Below are 7,023 nucleotides of genomic sequence, written 5' to 3'. Positions count from 1 at the left end.
TTTGCCTCTCCAGGTCAGTGAGCATGCATTGCAATTGGTACCCTGAGTTACTAAGCAAGGCAATATCATCAGCGAATCGCAAGTTACTAAGTTATTCTCCATTAACTTTTATCCCCAATTCTTCCCAATCCAGGTCTCTGAATACCTCCTGTAAACACGCTGTGAATAGCATTGGAGATATCGTATCTCCCTGCCTGACGCCTTTCTTTATTGGGATTTTGTTGCTTGCTTTATGGAGGACTACGGTGGCTGTGGAGCCGCTATAGGTATCTTTCAGTATTTTTACATACGGCTCGTCTACACCCTGATTCCGTAATGCCTCTATGACTGCTGAGGTTTCGACAGAATCAAACGCTTTCTCGTAATCAATGAAAGCTATATATAAGGGTTGGTTATATTCCGCACATTTCTCTATCACCTGATTGATAGTGTGAATATGATCTGTTGTTGAGTAGCCTTTACGGAATCCTGCCTGGTCCTTTGCTTGACAGAAGTCTAAGGTGTTCCTGATTCTATTTGCGATTACCTTAGTAAATAGTTTGTAGGCAACGGACAGTAGGCTGATCGGTCTATAATTTTTCAAGTCTTTGGCGTCCCGTTTCTTATGGATTAGGATTATGTTAGCGTTCTTCCAAGATTCCGGTACGCTCGAGGTCATGAGGCATTGCGTATACAGGGTGGCCAGTTTCTCTAGAACAATCTGTCCACCATCCTTCAACAAATCTGTTGTTACCTGATCCTCCCCAGCTGCCTTCCCCCTTTGCATATCTCCCAAGGCTTTCTTTACTTCTTCCGGCGTTACCTTTGGGATTTCGAATTCCTCTAGACTATTTTCTCTTCCATTATCGTCGTGGGTGCCACTGGTACTGTATAAATCTCTATAGAACTCCTCAGCCACTTGAACTATCTCATCCATATTAGTAATGATATTGCCGGCTTTGTCTCTTAACGCATACATCTAATTCCTGCCAATTCCCAGTTTCTTCTTCACTGTTTTTAGGCTTCCTCCGTTCCTGAGAGCATGTTCAATTCTATCCATATTATACTTCCTTATGTCAGCTGTCTTACGCTTGTTGATTAACTTCGAAAGCTCTGCCAGTTCTATTCTAGCTGTAGCGTTAGATGCTTTAATACATTGGCGTTTCTTGATCAGATCTTTCGTCTCCTGCGATAGTTATCTGGTATCCTGTCTAACGGAGTTACCACCGACTTCCATTGCACACTCCTTAATGATGCCCACAAGATTGTCGTTCATTGCTTCACCACTAAGGTCCTCTTCCGGAGTTAAAGCCGAATACCTGTTCTGTAGCTTGATCTGGAATTCCTCTATTTTCCCTCTTACCGCTAACTAATTAATCGGCTTCTTATGCACCAGTTTCTTCCGTTCCCTCCTCAGGTCTAGGCTAATTCGAGTCTTACCATCCTATGGTCACTGCAGTGTACCTTGCCGAGCATGGTCACATCTTGTATGGTGCCAGGGTTAGCGCAGAGTATGAAGTCTATTTCATTTCTGGTCTCGCCGGTCGGGCTCCTCCACGTCCACTTTCGGCTATCCCGCTTGCGGAAGAAGGTATTCAGTATCCTCATATTATTATGTTCCGCAAACTCTACTAATAACTCTCCCCTGCTATTCCTAGTGCCTATGCCATATTCCCCCACTGCCTTGTGTCTAGCCTGCTTCAGGCCTACCTTGGCATTAAAGTCGCCCATTAGTATAGTGTATTTAGTTTTCACTCTACCTATCGCCGATTCCACGTCTTCATAGAAGCTTTCGACTTCCTGGTCATCATGCAGCGAATTTCGGGCGCCGAAGATTTTTTTCAGGGGTGGCACACTGCGTAAAGGCAAGAAATTATGCAGTGACGAATACGTGTATGCCGTTCAAGAATTAAGCGGCGAAGTTTAAGTGCGGTGTCAATCGCACGTGAAGCGAGTCGCGTACGAAGTGGAACTTCAGGTAAGGTTTGCACGCTGCTAGATTCAGGCGCACAAACGAGAGGAAATACATCCAGTCATCATCACTGGATGTAGGGGCGTAGACCTGTACAATCTTCATTTTGCACCTCTTATTAAGTTTCACAACAAGACCTGCCACCCTCCCGTTAATGCTATAGAATTCCTGTATGTCACCAGCTATATTCTTATTAATCAGGAATCCGACTCCTAGTTCTTTTCTTTCCGCTAAGCCCCGGTAGCACAGGACGTGCCCGCTTTTTAGCACTGTATAGGCTTCTTTTGGCCTCCTAACTTCACTGAGCCCTATTATATCCCATTTACTGCCCTCTAATTCCTCCAATAGCACTGCTAGACTCGCCTCACTAGATAACGTTCTAGCGTTAAACGTTGCCAGGTTCATATTCCAATGGCGGCCTGTCCGGAGCCAGTGATTCTTAGCAGCCTCTGCTGCGTCGCAGGTCTGACCGCCGCCGTGTTCAGTTGCTTCGCAGCTGCTGGGGACTGAGGGCCGGAGTTTGATTGTTGTGTTCATATAGGAGGTTGTGGCCAAGTACTGCAAGTACTGCTCTGGTGAGGGAGTGCGTCACCAGTTCTGGTCACCGGGATCAGGCCACACTCCAGGCCTGTTTGTGCAATTTTATCAACACGCGGATTTTTTTTTCTTTTTATCCGGTGGAAAATTGCCGGCACCGGGATTCGAACCACGCACCTCTTGCACGCGAGGCGGGTGTTCTACCTCTACGCCACCGCTGCCCCCGAGCAGTTCGTACATCGCGGCATGCTGAAAGACTGCTGCCGTCGCGGCGCGTACCGTCGTGTGCTCGAGCAGTTACGTACGCATGATGTCTGCTTATCGCTGCTGTTGATTCATTTATAGCGAGCATTTCCTCTCGTTTGTGCGCCTGAATCTAGCAGCGTGCAAACCTTACCTAAAGTTCCACTTCGTACGCGACTCGCTTCACGTGCGATTGACACCGCACTAAAATTTCGCCGCTTAATTCTTGAACGGCATACACGTATTCGGCACTGCATAATTTCCTGCCTTTACGCAGTGTGCCACCCCTGAAAAAATCTTCGGCGCCCGAAATTCGCTGCAGGCCGTGATACAACACAATTGAAAGTGGCGGGTCCATATTGTAAAAGTGCTTTCCGAAGCAGACGGCCGAGCTTGGTACGACCCATTTTAGGACAGAGGGCGCTTTTTAGCACCTTTTTCGCAGCGCCCCCTGGGCAACGCAAGAGCCCCATGGTTTTGTTTTTTACCGGGGGAACACAGAGTTCAGCCACTGTTTTGAAACAAATTTTTATTTAAAGGTAGTTACAAGTAACACCGACACCCTCGCTCATGAAAATCCCTATGGTTTTGCTTTTTACCGGGGGAACACAGAGTTGAGCCACTGTTTTGAAACAAACTTTTATTTAAAGTAGTTACAAGTAACACCGACACCCTCGCTCATGACAAAACAACTTTCACTCGCTGTGTCCAGACACTTGGTTCAAGTTGCATGTAATGCTTCATCTCCAAGCTTTGCGTGGTTTCTTAAAGGCACTGTGAAATCTACACGGTGTTTTTATTTTACACCTCCTCATCCCATAGCACAAGATCTGAAATGCGTGAACAAGAAGAATCAGGCCAGCACATATTCACAGAAACGAACTCTTCACAGTGCAGTTGACAAGTGCAAAAATTACAGCAGAAACTGTCAGTCACATGATATGAGCAAAACATAACTGTTCTTTTTGCGGGAAAGCCTCAGTCCCATGCCGACATTAACCCATATGGTGGTCATCACTGGCAATGTTTGAAAGATTTTCATAAAATAGAGACTGAATGTCTGGAATATTTTTCATAAGGGAAGTAGAAACTCGCACGTCTTCTAAACAGCACTTTGCAGTGCTAAATGTATGCTGGCTATTGATAGTAATAAATAGTATGACTGTTACAACTGTTAAACAAGACAAAAGCTCACAGAAATATCAAGGCTTGAAGTGATAAACAGCGTTTGGAGGGAGAATGTACCTGGAGTGAACCTTTTGACAAAGATTTGTCTTCGTCGGTGCCACAATTAAGTTCTGCACAGCAATCTATATGCACGCTTAAATCACTTGCCCACACCCTCAATCTAGGATGAAGAGGAGAATAAGATAGTGCGTAGAATGAAGTTGAAGTGTAGAAAAGAAATGGGGAGACAGTGAAAGAGAAGGTAGGAGCACTGTTGTAGATTATTCTTCCAAGGTTACTCTTCCAAAAGAAAAAAGAGAAATATTAAATGTGTAAGGAAGGAAGCATTGCCAATTGTTATTATGCCTACTCGAGTAAGAGATGCACCATAAGGGATGCCATATAAAACTTATCTGATGTGTAGAATGGCCTAAAGCTTTCTGCATAGTCTTTACAATCATTATGACACTGTCTGCTGCAGCCAAATATGCAGAAGTTTTAATTGAGTGCTCATGACCAGAGCAACTTATCCAGACTGCACACAACACCACTGCGTATGCCCTCTATTTTGGTAATCTGAAAAATAAAAGTTTATTCAAATGGGCAATAAAGAACATCACATTGAACACAAAATCTAGATCGAATTATGAGGCATGCCACAGTGCGGGACTCAGTATTATTTTTGACCACCTTGGGTCCTGTGATGTGCACCTAAATTCAACTACACGCTTTTTTTTTCACTTCACCACCACTGAAATGCCTCCACCTTTGCTGGGATTGAACCCGCAAGCTCGAGCTCAGCAGTGCAACATCATAACTACTCCGCTACTGAGTGTTTAGACAAATTTATAAGTAGCAAAACACATTGGAGGCTTTTGCACACTGAAACTCTACACGCCATCCAATGCACTTCCTTACAACTATGTACAGACATATTTACCAGCGGCTCACATGACAAGCATGGAGGCGTGCTCTAACACACTACCATCCAACAGCTGCCACATACCAGAGATGACCACTGGGTCTGTACCTATTTTCACAGAACACTCACCAGCAGCTCATACAACAAGCATGGAGGCATCTCTCGTGCTCTAACACACATACCATCCAGCTGTTACATATGGCTGCACACCACAGACAAAAACAGACGGGCTAACCATCAGAGACCACATGTCATGATTTGTTAACATGCGAGCCCTCAACCTGCTTCAATAAGGCATGACAGCACAGCACTACTGCACCACTTCTCTCTTCCTAACTGCACTGGAGGCTTACTACCAGTAATCGTGCCCTGCTTACGTGGTTATCTCTTCAGTTTCTATGTTGCTGTCCCTAAGCTGTTATTTAAGGACTTCCTTTTCAGCTTCAGTGGGCCTTGAAAGGCTAGATGATGGCTGTGACAATCTAGGGTTTTTTGTAGAGTGAAATCTTAACAGGTGCACAACTTTTTTGTTCGCTTGTTCAATTGAATGGTCTGGCATGTTTCTTTTTGGGTCACTTTCACTTTCAACAAGCATGAAAACTGGCTCAAACTAATTGTTTGCCTTCTCAGCCACACCCTCAGAGACTTCACCATCTGATATTGCCTGTCTGACTGAGTCCATTTTTGCTCTTAAGGGTGCTGAGCTTGACACTGCTTTGGCTGCTTCCAGCTTTGTTATACTCTGTGCAATGTGCAATGCCCGACTTGCCTCACATGCTTCTTCGGGTGAGCTCTCATGGGCCTTGTTGCTGCTAGTTGGATTAGCGATTACCACACAGTGAATGTGCTTGCACACTGTAAAGTGTATAAGATGGTCATAGCAAGTGAACATGTAAGTATGCACACACACCGCGCATTCCTTGCACCTCAAAGGACAGCAAGCACCATCTCCCACTTTTGACACTTTATACAAGAGCCTTTTAAGAGACTGAGATGGCACAGTCCATATGCCACCTTCATCTAATTTGGCACAAGCTGCCATTTCACTGCCAGACATGTGGTTCTTCTGAATTGTGCTCAGCTTCTTACCCTTTGCCCCTTTCATCATCTGGATAGCCCTTTTCATTAAAAATGATTTGTCAAGTCCATGAGGGCAGAAATTAGTTTGTCACCACGCTTATTCTGTTTTCCCTCCAGCATAGTATGCTTTAACGTCCTTTGCTTGCTCTCAAGGTGCATGTTAGTGTTGACAGCTGCTCTAGTCCTAAAGCAATAGGCCCACTCTTGCGGCCTAACTGCATAGTCGTCCTTAAAGTACTTCAGGAAGTCCCTCAGTTTTTCTTCCTCACTAGAAAGGAATTGTTTAAAATAATCTTCAAATGCCTTTTCCGCGAGGAACTCTAAGAGTAGCCACACACTATGGTAAACATGTGACCTTAGCTGTTTCTCTACACACTCGAGTATCTTACGCCAATTGTTATCCACATGCCAGGCACAGAGAAGTTTGTTTTGCGGCACCCATGAGCGTGGACCTTGCTTTGCAGAATGCGAGGCATCATCAGATATCAATGTCTCAGCGGCCACTTTTTTGTCCATGGCCGACTCCAGATATTTGAAGAATGCTGTCAAAGTTTGCTCGTTCATCCGGTTGCAGATGAAATAAGCTATAGCTACACCTGATCCTACTTTATCTACCACCAGAAGAGTGGTCAGCTCAAACTGGTACTCTGTAGTTCCATATGTGGAGTTAAGACATACAGTCCCTGCAGGGCCCAATTTTTCTAGTAGCTCCTTCTGAGGCTCTGCCATCAGAACAAGAGCAAAGTCTGCTGAAGAAAATGTACCACTTGGGTCCACTGCGCCTTGTGCCTTGTACAGGCGGACAAGTGTTTCACCTTTTTCTTTCATCACAAGCACCCACGTGTCTACACTGACAGCGTCATTCGTGTGACAACGTTCAGGGGCATCAATGTTTGCCGTTTGATGTTAGGCAGGGTTTAGCAATCTGCCAAGTGCACTGGCCTCAGCTTTGATGCCACAGATGTTCTTATTCGCTTTAGAATGGTTTTCATGGGCACACCCCTTTCTAGGTTCTCTGCTACACTGGCCTTTTTCTTGTCACTCATTCTCAAGTGCTGAATTTCTGGTTTATGACCATAATGGTTTCTTTAATACCTGACATTTATGGTGGTGCCTTCAGGTG

This window comes from Dermacentor variabilis, chromosome 4 (genome assembly GCF_050947875.1).
Source record: "Dermacentor variabilis isolate Ectoservices chromosome 4, ASM5094787v1, whole genome shotgun sequence".
NCBI classification, from domain to species: Eukaryota; Metazoa; Arthropoda; class Arachnida; order Ixodida; family Ixodidae; genus Dermacentor; species Dermacentor variabilis.
The sequence above is the reverse complement of the archived record's forward strand: the minus strand, read 5'-3'. Positions refer to the sequence as shown.